Source organism: Dipodomys spectabilis, unplaced genomic scaffold (assembly GCF_019054845.1).
Source record: "Dipodomys spectabilis isolate Male_0828 unplaced genomic scaffold, ASM1905484v1 ptg000154l, whole genome shotgun sequence".
NCBI lineage: Eukaryota > Metazoa > Chordata > Mammalia > Rodentia > Heteromyidae > Dipodomys > Dipodomys spectabilis.
Window position 1 is genome coordinate 1,232,107 of NW_024870831.1, and position 13,274 is coordinate 1,245,380.

General features: G+C 34.2%; 1 non-coding gene across 1 annotated transcript; it reads left to right on the plus strand.

Moving 5' to 3' along the window:
• The first annotated feature begins 451 nt into the window (after positions 1-451).
• Positions 452-557, plus strand: LOC122118503. The gene has a single exon (XR_006149389.1). It is a non-coding gene; the product is annotated as a U6 spliceosomal RNA (small nuclear RNA).
• The last annotated feature ends 12,717 nt before the right edge of the window (positions 558-13,274 follow it).

The following is a 13,274-nucleotide window of genomic DNA, read 5'->3' on the forward strand; positions in this document are numbered from 1 at the left end:
CTTTAAACAGTCTTTGCAACTTCTCATTAGTAAAGTTTCTATAAACTCTGAAATGTACATACTTACTAGTACATGCTACTAGAAATATTATATACTTTATCAAAAAATTTTATGACCTGCTAAACTGTCTTAATTTTATCATATATAAGCAAATCCCAAAAATAAACATATTTAAATCATTAAAACTTTTAACAAACCTTAACATTTGCTGCAATGATCACTATGACAGGTGCCTTGTGTAGAATAATTGAATTCCTCTTCTACACATCTCATGAACAACAAATACCTGGAATTATTTTGTTTTTGCCATGTCAATCTTGACTTTACTCTTAAATGTGTGCTTATGTAAGGAATAAATGGTTCAAAATTTCACAATTCTTTTGAACTTACTTTTTGTTGAATTGTCTAGTTTAAGAAAATCAATTACACTTTATATATACAATAATGTTCTGTGCTCAATTTGGCTGCACATACACTAAAATTGGAACATACAGAGAAGATTAATATGGTCCCTGCAAAAGGATGACACGCAAATTAGTGAATCGTTCCATACTTTTACAACAACAGATGCTGGAAGGGATGTGGCCAGAAGGGAAGCCTACTGCATTCTTGGTGGGAGTGTAAACTTGTTCATCCACTTTGGAAAGCAGTTTGCAGGTTCCTCAAAAGACTCCACATAGAGCTCCCATATTACACAGCAATCCCACTTTTGGGCATTCCCCTAAATGATCAGAAACAAGTCCATACTAAAACTACCACCACAACAATGTTTATTGTAGCATTATTTGCCATAGCTAAGATATGAAACCAACTCCGATGCCCCTCAGTAGAAGAATGATCAAGAAAACATTCTGTGTGTGTGTGTGTGTGTGTGTGTGTGTGTGTGTGTGTGTGTCTGAGAATGTACACTTACACAACCACTTTGGAAAGCAGTCTGGTGAGTCCTCAGAAAGCTAAATATTGACGTTCCTTATGGCCCATTCATACCACTTCTAGGCATCTATTCTGAACAACAGGTACTAATATTCAAGGACACATGCACCTCCATGCTTATTGCAGCACTGTTCACAATAGCCAGGATATGAAAAAAAACCATATGTACCACCAGAGATGAGTAGATCCAAAAAGTGTGGTAACTATACACAATGGAATATTTTCCATCCATTAGAAAAGACAAAATAATGGCATTATTAAGGAAATCAATCAAGCTACAGGAAATCATGTTGAGCGAGGTAAGCCAAAAGCAAAGAGACGAACGGCATATGGTCTCCATGATAAGTGGATGTTAAATCCAAAATGTAAGGTGATATGAAAAAATTAACAACACTTAAGAAAAAAAGAACTTCCACTCATCTGGTCGAATCACTACTAAATAATCCCATTTTGCTGATCATATGTGCACACTGAAGGGAAACCAGAGGACAACACAAGACTAGAGAGAATCAGGGAAAAACATACAATAGTGGGATCCATCAGCTGCACTGGACATTGACCAAAATAAACTAAGCAACTCCATGTCACTGAAGGGAGGGAGGGAACAAGTGGGAAAGAGGGAATAGCTGACGCTATACAAAACAAAAAATATACATATTTCAAAGCAAAAGAAGTATATGTATATGAAATAACTCTATTGCAAAGCTCATAGAACTCATAAATGTTGTAGACTATGATAGACAATTTGCTCCATCAAAGTTAGAATGTGTTTGTGACTTTAACTAAGCATCACTATCCCACAATATTGTGAAATTTGGGAACTTATGTAACCATGTAATCACAATAAAAACATTTGAAAAAATGATGTTGGTGGAAAACTAAGTTGCTCTAAAAAACAAAAAAGGAAAATGTTCTGTGTGTATATGTGTGTACAAACACACACTCACATATATTCTATACATATATATATATACATATATATGTCTATATATTAATTCTATGCCTCCATCAGAAAGAATGACATCGCCCAATTTGTTAGGAAATGGAAAGTCTTGGAAAAAATTATATTAACTGATGTAAGCCAAGTCCAAAGAAACATAGGTCCCATGGTATCCCTTATTTGCAATAACTAGTATATGTCTGGGATAAGCAGAAATGTTGAAAAGCTTTGTGTGTATGACTAAATAAGTTGATGTTAAGCTAAGTGACCCCCAAGATAGAGACACAATTTTTTTCTTTCTTGCTGTTGTTTCTCACATATTTATAATGTACAACGTGATTTTTTTTGTTTTTTATACGTTCCTCCCCAACAGTATAACCCTCGTTTTCACTTTATTTGATGTTGGTGCACCTGCATCTTGTATATACACTTCTCTAATTTGGGGAAAGAAAGGGACAAAACAACATGCTTAAATGGGAATACAGTTTGACCCATTGTATAACAATAGATGCACAAGACATTATTTTGAAAAACGAACTTTACAATTTAGGCTGGGGACATTGGGTGGGGCTTGCGGGTGTGAGGAGTATACTTGTGGAGGTGGAAGGGAAGGAATGGTGGGGGAAAAACAAAGGAGGAGGTAACAAAGCTTGACAGGAAATGTACTTATTACTTTGCTCATGTTACTGTAACCCCTTTGTACAGTATTTTTACAAAAAAAGTATAAAAATGTTTTGAGATGGAAGAGTTTATTTTGCCTATTTTACCCATATATTATCATTAACAAAGAAATTAATGCAAAACACTGATATGAAGATATTTTGAAAAAGTGAGTGTGTGTGAATTCCTGCATGTTAGCATGCTCAGAGTTTGAAATCAGGGCCTCAAGATCTCGCTAAGTCTTGCTCTCTAGATTGGTGAGCTACTATATAAGCTACATTTCCATTCCTGGCACTTTGCTAGTTCATTAAAATTTTTGAAAATAATCTCATGAATTTATTTTGCCCTGATTGGCTTCCAAATGTTATCCACAGATGTTAGCCTCTTGAGTAGGTATCTCGAGTAGTTAGGATTACAGGTGTGACAAACCAGCACAAGGCTTTCAGAATAATTTTAAAAGTAGAAGAAAATTTATTTCACAGAGGCCTGTTTTATCATCTCCTAGTTTTAAAGCATTTTGGAGTGATTATATGTGAATTTTTTCATTCTTGAATTCTTAAAATACAGTAAGTGATGTGATTTAAAAGATTTAGTACTTTGTTAAACCGATACTGGAACTATGGAACAGAAGAAATTTGCCTCTCTTTGGACCATAATTTATAAGCTTAGCTCTGTGCATAATAACCCAATGTCACCAACACAGTCTGTGTTGAAGACAAAATGTAACAGAAAACAATCACCATGGAAAATAATTGCTATGCTATTATTTCTTGGACAATATGAATATTGAATTGAGAGTACCAGAGAATGGAGAGAATTTATTTACCTTTTGTGTATTGCTGAAAGACTTTTGGAAATTTGACTCATTTCCTTCCTCACTGTGTGTCTTGGGCCATGCTCTTAGTGCCTTTAATTACAATTTTTCCAAACACTAAAATGGTAATAACATTAGCATTGTAGCAAATATTATCTTAAGAATTAAGGGTCCTTAGGATGATGAACTCTTTTCTCATTCTTGTAGAGGCATTATCAGATGAGAGGAACTGTATTTTTGTTTGCTTACTTTCATTTATTCTTCAGTTTGAAATCTGAACTACTTAAAACCGAAAGAAACCAAAATTAGACAGGCAGGCTTTGGAAAGAGCAATCAATGTAAAATAAAAGAAATACATATAGCTATGTAAAAGGCCTAACTAAATTGTTATATAGTTTCAAGCATAAACAGAAAATGATTTAAGCAATATCAAGTTATTGAAAATGTTAGGAGTTGCTTAATTTTTTCCTTTTTACTACCTTGAATTAATTATTTTTGTATAGAGAGATTAAAAATGAGATTAACAAGATACTTGATTAAAAATGGACAAAAGTTTGAATAGACATGTTTTCCATAAACCCCTCTATATCACCAGTGGGTTTACACAGTTGTGTTTAATATAACTTCTGTGCTGGCTTAATGCATTGTGAGCAGAAGTCATTAGAGAAATGTAATTCAAAATTACTATGATACTACTTTATAACTATTATAACTCTTATCAAAAAAAATCAAAGGAACCAGGTGTGGTGGTAAAGGTTCGTAATTCCAAGCATTTAGGAGGTTGGATTTCAGTCTTAAGCCAGTCTGGGGTACTGAAGATAGTAAAAATTTGCCCTTTATTACCTTTTAAATAAAAGGTAATAATGTTGGTGAGAGTGTGAGGAAAAGGAAATTTTCTACACTCTTGGTCAAAATACAGGTTAGTATTCTCCTTGTAGAAAGTAGTATGAAGTTTTTTAAAGAAATCATAGTTGAAATACCATCTGACCCACCAATCATGTGATTATTTCTCTCCGGGTAACTCGTAATATATCTGTAGTTCATTGTTATTCACATTATTCACAACAACAGCCAAGATATAAATCGAAGTTCAGTGTTCAACTACACTAATAAAGCAACTCTGGTACATGCACAAATATCTTTTTCTGTTTCATCCTTAAAAAAACAAGAGACTTCTCCCATTAGCCACAACTTACGATGACCTGAAAGATGGACTCGAAATGAAGAAAAATGTTATGTTCTGATCTTTGTAAACACACACACACACACACACACACACACACACACACACAATCCTCAAACATTAAGACAGAATTTTTTTTTAAAAAGTAAAGCAAAGTGCAATTTCTGGGGCATTTAGTTCAAAATGCATAAGATACTAGATATACATTATGACCAGGTATAGAGTTGTAGTGTACAACATGAGGATACAGGGGACAACATTGGCCTTACATAGGAATGAAGCTAAGTAAGGAGGAGTTGTTCTTCCTAGTAGTGGTTACTCTTTTAGTTGTTCTTCCTTCAATAATGGATGAGATGAATGTAATTCTTTAAGTATACCTGCCTATTATCAGAAATAATAACAAACAATATAGCAATAATGTTGCACACTCAACATAGAACAAAATGTCAAATTAAAATACATGAGATTATCCTTGATGTAAACTAATTAATACAAATAAGGGGAACCATGGGACCTATGTTTCTTTAAGTCTGGCTTACTTCACTTAATATGATTTTTTCAAAGATTTTCCATTTCCTTACAAATGAGGTGGTCACATTCTTTGTGATGCAAGCATATTTTTCCACGTTTGTTTATCTGTAAGTGTGTACGTGTGTATGTGTGTGTGTGTCATTTTTGGTAAGTATTACTGTGATACATAGTAGTATCTTTACTGTGGCCTTGTTTGTGATCACCTGGTTATATGCCTAGAAGTGGGATTACTGGATAATAGGGGAGCGTTATTGTGTACATCAAGGATAATCTTATTAGATGAGCAGAATAGCTCAATAGCTATGTACATATGATCGTATAAGGTGATTCCAAGTTAAATGAACTCCAAGACATGTTCTTTGTTATTGTGGTTCTTAATGTACTATGTGATTTCTTTTTATCCTTTTGTGTTTTCCCCACCTATGATTAATCCCCTGTAGTCACTGTATTGGATTTTGATACCCTGGGTATTTTCAATATGTTGATCTGAACTAGGGAAGTGAAAGGAAAAAAAAAACTAAATGGTGAGACAAAGGACAAAGGGGGAACCTATGCAACAGTAGTACTCAAAAGAAAATATTTTGTAAGTAAACTTGGGGAGGGCATTGGGAGTGAAGAGGGAGAAAAATAAGGGTAATTTAGAAAAGAAATAAATTAATTACCTTACTTATGTAACTATATCCTATCTGTATATTACCTTGACAATAAAATTTAAATAAAAATAAAATAAAATATATGAGAGCAGCAATACAGGAGATGGGAGTGGGGGAAATACTGTAGTATCACAGAGCAGAACAGCTGTGGAAAGCAGTAATTTTACATTAACATAGCAAGTAATAAACTAGCATACAGATTTTCAGCTTCATGTCAATCATTAAAAAGGGAAAACAAAATGCACAATCAGCATACCAATAGAGATAAAATAGAAAACTAAACAATTAAGATGAAGCGATGACTTGGACCAAGAATAACAAATGACACAATTAGGAAACAAATAACAAGCTGCTGGGCTGGGAAGGTGGCTCAGTGGTAGAGTGCTTGCCTTGCATGCCTGAGGCCCTGGGTTCGATTCCTCAACACCACATAAGCAAAAAGAAAAAAGCCAGAAGTAGTACTGTGTCTCAAGTGGTAGAGCACTAGCCTTGAGCTGAAATGATGAGGCACAGCACCCAGGCCCAGAGTTCAGGCCCCACGATCGGACCCAAAAATAAAAAAAAAATAACAAGCTGCTAAGTTTAAAAATGATCACCCTTAATTCTATTGACTTGCTTACATCACAATTTGTTAGAAGTATAATTCAAATCACAGTTTAATAGTACGTCATTTTAATAATAGTTTACTTATTATTGATTTCTTAATATTGAATGTTTAATATATAATTTTCATTTCAGCAGCTATAGAAAAGAAGAAAGTGAAAATAGTTTTAATAATATATTTAATGAATTGTAAAATTGAGAAGCATTAGAATTTAAACAAATAACATATCATTATTGCTTCATTTCTGTGAGTTAATGTAATAATTCAAAGTGTATTCTACACTTAGCACTCATCTTAACATCAAATAATAAATTATTGCACATGACTCTTGGTATTAGTTGGAAGGGTTCATCACTGTGGTAAAATTCACACCACATAGTACACGAGGGTATGACCCCTCTCATATAGCTTAAATTGAGGAAATTTGATTTTTACATGCATGTTAAATTCTTGTCTAGGTGACATCTATAAAATTATTTACAATTATATACATGAGGACTATTTCAGATAATACTTAAAAGTCAAATTCATTGATTAAATTTTTATTATTTCATACCAATTAAATATTTACAGAGAGACTGAATTTTTGAGTAGATGATGGTGTATGTGTGCCAGAATATACGTGTTAAGGCTTATTTTATATTCATGACATTGTTTCTAGAGTTGGATTTATTTGTCCATTACGGGTTAAGTGTATTATATTGGATCTATGAAAGTAAACTGAATGTTTATTCCATTAATCCTTTGTCTAATCCCTACATAAATTATCCATCTGTTTGAAGTAATGAAAATAACAACAGATAAAAGCAAGATAAATCAGTCTGTAGTAGACAAGTATTTACACCGTTATTTTGAAAGTTGGTCCTGTTTTACACTACAGAATATTCTTGGGAATATGTGCTCCAGGCTGGCCACAACTGAAGAATATTATGGTTTGATCTATCATAAGAGAAGGAAGGAAGGGGACGCTTCCTTCCAAAAGTCTGATCCCAGGAATGTGATCTACTTTATGGTGCCTACTTGGAAATGAACATTTTTCACAGTCAACCTTGAAAAGCCATTTTGATAGACGACTTCTGTAAGTGGTTAAAAAGCATTATTGATGGCTTTGCAAGGATGCCTGATTGCCTCATTTTGAGAGAATTAACAGGAATTTAGTCAGTTGTTCTTTGTATCTTTAGGAGAAAAACCCATTGACTCTAGGCAAGGGGAACACGGGGCCCAGAGAAACTACTGTCTTGAATAGTAATCCTTGACATCTAAAACAACACTCACACACACACACACACACACACACACACACACACACACACACACACACACACACACACACTCCATTAAGCACAGCCAGGCAGGGTTGCTATCACAGCCTAGATGAAATCAGGCAAAAAACAGAAGCTGAGAGTCATTTAGCCGATAACTAATATATTTTTTATGAGGTAGACTCAAATGAGACTCCAAAGAGAGGATCAGAAAGACTGATCAGAGAGACTAAAATTGGTCACACAAAGATTGGAAAGTATAATTCCTTGTAGAACAAATAAATCATAGAAAGCTTGTGTATGTAAGAACAAGACAGAAGACCAAATTCCAGAAATGCACATTTTCTTAGAAGTCAGCTTAATCAATTATCAGTGCAAATCTTTGAATTCTTAAATATTTGACCACATGTGGGAGAGGTTGAAAAGAAAGAAAATTTCATCACTCTATTAGGAAGTCCAATATCACATTAGGAAGTAATCAAGCACAGATTTGTAATAAAAAGAGAAAACAATTATTCCAAATGAGGGTTTCATTTCTTTTGAAGTAAAAGTTCTTAAATTAGCTGCTAGCAATTATCATACAATTGATCCAGTCCCCCAGATGAGTTGATAATTGACTGCAGTATTCCCACATGAAGGAAAAGAGAAAATTTACAAATGTCTGATGAAATGAGGTGAAGATGAAGTGTTCTAATAGTAATATCTGAGGTTTAGACACTGGTGAAGAGGTGGATTTTCTTTTCTAAAAAGCCCCCATTTTTACCTGGTGCAGTTGCTCACAGCTGTAATCCTAGCTACTTAGGAAACTGAGATCTGAGGACTACGGTTCAAAGCCAGCGTGGGCAAGAAAGACCCTGAGACTCTTATTTCCATTTAACCACCAGAAAACCAGAAGTGGCACTGTCGCTCAAGGTGGTAGAGCACTCAGCTTGAGTTGAAGAGTTCAGGGACAGTGCCCAAGCCCAGACTTCAAGCCCCTCAAACAACAACAACCAAAAATCTCCCCTTTATGGACTACCTTCATCTCTTCCTAAGATTCAACAAAGGAGCCATTTATCACCCATTACATTTAAGTCCTAATCTAGCTACTGCAAATAGATTGATTTGGTATCTTATATAAAACGGTTCATATTTGCGGAAACAAATACCAGGAGTGGTAACTTTTTTCCAGTCCTTGAACTCTGGGCCTGAGCCCTGTACATGGTTATGCTGGTAGCTTTCATGTGAGCTTGTTTGTTATTTATTGAATTACTGCCTATGAGGGGAATTACTGGGTCTTAAGGGAGATCTATATTTACTCTTTTCAGTAAACTCCGTACTGCATTCCACAGTGGTTGAACATGTTTAATTTCCCACCAACAGTGTAATGGAGTTCCCAATTGGCTACATGCATGCCAGCATTTGCTAATGGAGTTCCCAATTGGCTACATGCATGCCAGCATTTGCTATTGTTAGTTCTCTTAGTAATGGCCATTCTAACGGACAAGGTAGAATCTGTCTTGTTTACTTATAGATTTGTATGCATCTTCTAGCTACAACAAACGAATGAATCCATGAAACCTATATTGCTCTGATTCTGCATTCCTTTCTCTTTTCTCTTAATATAATTTTCCCAAACCTTTCATTTTTCTTACCACTGGTGAAAAGTAATCTTTCTGATGGGTGAATATAATTCCATTTTGTGAATGTGTGTGTGTGTGTGTGTGTGTGTGTGTGTGTGTGTGTGTGTGTGTGTGTAAGATGACTATAGGCCAATGAATTCATTTCTAAGCATGCTGTTTCATCTGTAATTTTGTAATTCCATATTATAGTTGCATTGCTTTCTCTTCTACAGTGAAGAATATTGTTGGGATTTTGATGAGTATTGCATTGACAATTGTTTAGGGGAAGTATTGCAGTTTTCAAAATGTTAATTCTTCCAACCAGAAATACTGAACGACTTTCTATTTCCTTGAATCTCCTTCAATTTCCCTTTTTATATTTTTTAAGTTTTCACATACAGGTCCTTCACAATTTTAGTTCAAGAATAATTCCTAGTTTTGTTGTTGTTGTTTTGTTTTGTTTAGATTTGATTTGATTTTGAGGCTAGTACATATGAGGTTGTTTTTGGATTTCAGCGTGGATCTTCCCATTTTTGGTAACAGAAAAACTACTGATTCTTGTAGTTTTTATATCCTGCGACAGTGCTGAAGGTTAGCATCACCTTTACTAACTTTAGGGAGGAATCTACAGGGTCCTGTAAATATAGGGTCATTTCATCTGTAAAAAGGGATAGTTTTACTTCTACCCTATTTTGATCTGCTTTATGTTTTTCTCTTGTCTATTGCTCTTGCAAGAAAGTCCACTACAATATTGAAGAGTAGTAGAGAGTGGACATCCTTTTCTCATTCCTCATGTTAATGTCTTCATGCTTCCACCCTTAGGTAAATGCTAATTATCTCTGTCATATACATAATCAGTTTAATATTGAGGAATGTTCCATGCATTCCTAGGTTCTTAGACCTTTCAATCATAATGGGGTATTAGAGCTTGTTAAAAGCTATTTCTACATCTCTATTGACTATCATGTGTTTCTTGTCCAGGTTCTGCTGATGGTTTGTATTATGTTTATTGACAAGAATATTGAATCAAATCGTATCCAAGATGAATCCTATTTGATCATACCATATGATTTTTTGTTAGTTGCTGAAATTGATTAGTGAGAATTTTATTAAGAAGTTCTGCATTAATGCTTATCAAAGAGTTTGGTTCATAGTTCTCTTTCTGTGGTGAGTCCCTATGTGATTTGAGGAGGAGTCTAATTCTAGCTTCTTAGAATGTGTTTGATAATGTGTCTCTCATAGATACTAGATGGACGCATCTTGGTTTTTGATACTACTATCTAATCTATGTCTTCTATTTGGAAATTTAAGTCCATTGATATTGAGAGTTCAGACAGAAATATCTGATAAGTTCTGTTATGTTATACACCTGTTGTTAGGAGCTGTGCCTCATCTACTCTTAACATATTTACCTTGTTCTCTGGTACGGAGCATTTTATATAACCAGTTCCTCTTCTTCTTGATCTCCTCTATGTAGGATATATTTGATTATATTTTATCCTGATAATTTGATGGAAATACGTTGTTTCAAGTTTTCTTTGTCATGAAATATGTTTATATATCCTTTAAATGTAAAGGAGAGTTTGGCTTGGGACTGTATTCATGATGCTAGTTGTTTATCTTTAATGTTTGTCATATATAATGCCAGGCTTTCCTTTTTACCATATCAGCTAAAAAATCTGTATTTATTCTGACTGTATATCCTTTACAAATAATCATTCTTTTCTCTATGGCATCTTTAAGAATCCTTTCCTCGATTTTTAATAATCCTCTAATGGATTATGATGTCATGGTGGATTGTTCAGTTCTAGAATTCTGTTTGGTTTCTACAGGCTTCTCTTCTCTGAATGAGCCTATCTCATGTTTGGCATGTTCTCTGCTAGAATTCTGCAATATGCTTCCCATCCATTTAGTTTCTTGCTCTTCTCCTTCTTGATACATATCTCCCCGAAATATGATCTTCTAACTGAGTCTTGAAGTTCTGGCAAGATCATTTCTTATTTCTTGGATTTGTTCTAAATGATTATTTCCTCTTTCCTATTATATCTATTCTGTCTTTGACCCTGAGATTATCTTCTATGTCATCAATTTGCTGTGGAGACGTTCTACTTTGTTTTTGATTTCCCTGTCTTCTAATTTGTTATTTTTAGGGGTTATTAATTTTCAGAAGTGGCAGTTTCACTAATATACTCCCTCTATTTCCTTTTTGTTACTCCTTCCTCGTAAAATCTTGTTTTTTACATAAAATTATATCTTTATATATGCACATATAAACTCATTTGGAGGATTTAAGGTAAACTGTAACTTAATTAAAGATGTACAGAGGATTATCAGGATGAACAAAAACGAGTATTTTTTAACTTCTGAATTGAATTATCATTATTATTATGGTTAGGGTTAGGATACCAGACAGAATTAGAATTAGGGTTAGAGAAATAGCAAATTTAGGTTCAACACAGGATGACCTATTGCAACAATAATACTCACAGCACATTGTAGTGAAAATGAACTTTACAGCTTGGGGAGAGAAGAGTGATGGAGATGGGAGAGGGAAGGGATAGTTAGACAACAACAAAGAAGGGAGTAACAATGGTCAACAAGAAATGTACTCATTACCTTACACATTTAACTGTAATCCTTCTGTCAGCGTCATTACCTACTCAGGAAGCTGATTTCTGAGGACCGCAGTTCAAAGCCAGCCCAGGCAGGAAAGTCTGTGAGAATTTTATCTCCAATTAACTACCAGGAAAACAGAAAGTGGTGCTGTGGCTCAAGTGGTACAAGCGCACACCTTGAGATAACGAACTCAGGGATTGTGCCCAGGCCCAGAGTTCAAGCCCCACGACCGACGACAAAAAAAAAAAAAAAAAAGAAAGAAGTGTGTTAAATATTAAGTAAAGCTGAACTTTTTTAGGTTCTAGGAATTCAGGAAAATCTGGGATGTTGGAAGTACAGTGTATTTCGTAATATCAGGATTTGAGATCAATGGGTATAATGATTCCTCTTATGGAACAAGATAGGTTCAGTGATAAGAGTGAGAAAATCTGTAGGGTTTAGGAAAACCTGCAATTTATTTCGAGGATTACAGTGAAATTTCAATTAGGATTGCACAAAACGAGCATTTTTCATAAATTTTAGAAGTGGGATATGATTAGTGGCAAGGATATGGTTAGGATTCCAGCCATAGTTAGGGTTAGAGTGAAGGAGAAAAAAAAATGAGGGTCAAATTGAAGGTAAATTTTAATATAAGCCTGGTAAGAATTAGAATGAATGTGAACTAGAGTATTGCTATTAATATTAGAATCTACTTGCAATATTCAATATACCAGTTAAGATTAAGTTTAGAGTTAGAAAATGACTAAGATATTGGAAAAAAATTGAAACCTATGTTTGGAAGGCTTATTTGAATCAAGTTAGGATGAATGAAAACTAGTGTAACACTAACTAGTTAGTGTTAGTATTAACATATAATTTGGATTAAAATCAGGGTCAGTATTTTGTTCTGATTATGATCAGTGTTATGAATAGGAAAGTTTTACTATAAAATTGAGTTTTCACTAACAAGTAGAAGCAAAAATGTGAGCGTGAATAATAACTAGAGCATTAACATTATATTTATTTCTCAGTGACCATTCTTGTAATGATTAATGAGGGTTTTCCAGCCAGGTATAGGTTGAGAGTTAGCGTTAAATAAAGGACTAGATGATATGTAAATCTGAAATTGTTTTAGGATACAGTGGTTCAGGAAAAGGTAGGACTAATGGAAACTACAGTATTTTTCCTGGTAAGAGAATGTCAGGACAAGTAATATAATGGTCCATGTTAGGGAACAAGATCACTTCAGAAGTAGAGTCAGGAAATTTGTTGGAATTAGGGAAAATTGAAACTCATTTCCAGAGTGCAAACTGGAATATTTATTACAATTAATAAAAAACTAGAGTATTTTTAGTGTTAATTTTAGACTATCAGTAGGTTGAAAATTAGGTTTCAGTTCCAGCTGGGCTTACTGTTAGCATTAGGGAAATGGAAAATTTAGGGTCAAACTGAAAGTAAATCTGTGACTAACAAGTCAAGATAGAATTAGGATGAATAT